Raw genomic sequence first — 601 nt, forward strand, 5'->3', positions numbered from 1 at the left:
TCAGCGCCCCTCACGTTGGAGGCGCGGGAGTGAAGTCCCGTGGCCTTGTTTGGCCGTGACTGCAGCCCAGCGGCGCGTTACGATGGCTGGCCCTCGCGCAGCCCGCACGCCGGGACGGGGGTGGGTCAGTGCCCAAAACGTGCTCGAATGCCAGGCTGGCCCCCAGGAAGGGATTAGCCCCGTGGCCGTCAGGCAGCTCTGCCTAGCAGACAGCAGGCCTGGGGTTTATTTTTGAAAGCGATAAGGGAGCCATAAATCAGCAGAGTTCGTGGCAGCTTCCAGCCTGCGTGGGGGAAGCCGGGATGCCAGCGTGACAGCCGCTTGGTCATGCCGAGGCTCGGATCGGGCGGCGTCTGTTGATGATGCAGCCTGGAGAAGTTTATATCACCGTGTCCGTTTGCCGGCACAGTCTGGGGCTGATAAATGGATGGCTCCTCACGCCTTCCCTCCTCCAGCGCCTTGGCGGCATGACGCGGGCCGGGCTTGGGCACGGCTTTGCCCAAACCCGCCCTCCAAGGGGAAGCGCGGGGCGCCTCGGAAGGGTCTCGAGCCCCTCGCCTGCTGGGGGGTGTTAGCCCTGCCTGCTGCCTGCCTGGGGCCC

At 66.1% G+C, this 601-nt stretch overlaps 1 protein-coding gene across 2 annotated transcripts in view; it reads left to right on the plus strand.

The window, feature by feature from the left end:
- PBX3 (PBX homeobox 3) overlaps nucleotides 1-601 on the plus strand; it is a 136913-nt gene that overhangs the window by 121707 nt on the left and 14605 nt on the right. The gene's annotated exons all lie outside the window — the stretch shown is intronic.

This window comes from Egretta garzetta, unplaced genomic scaffold (genome assembly GCF_000687185.1).
Source record: "Egretta garzetta isolate BGI_Z169 unplaced genomic scaffold, ASM68718v1 scaffold341, whole genome shotgun sequence".
In the NCBI taxonomy this organism is placed as follows: domain Eukaryota; kingdom Metazoa; phylum Chordata; class Aves; order Pelecaniformes; family Ardeidae; genus Egretta; species Egretta garzetta.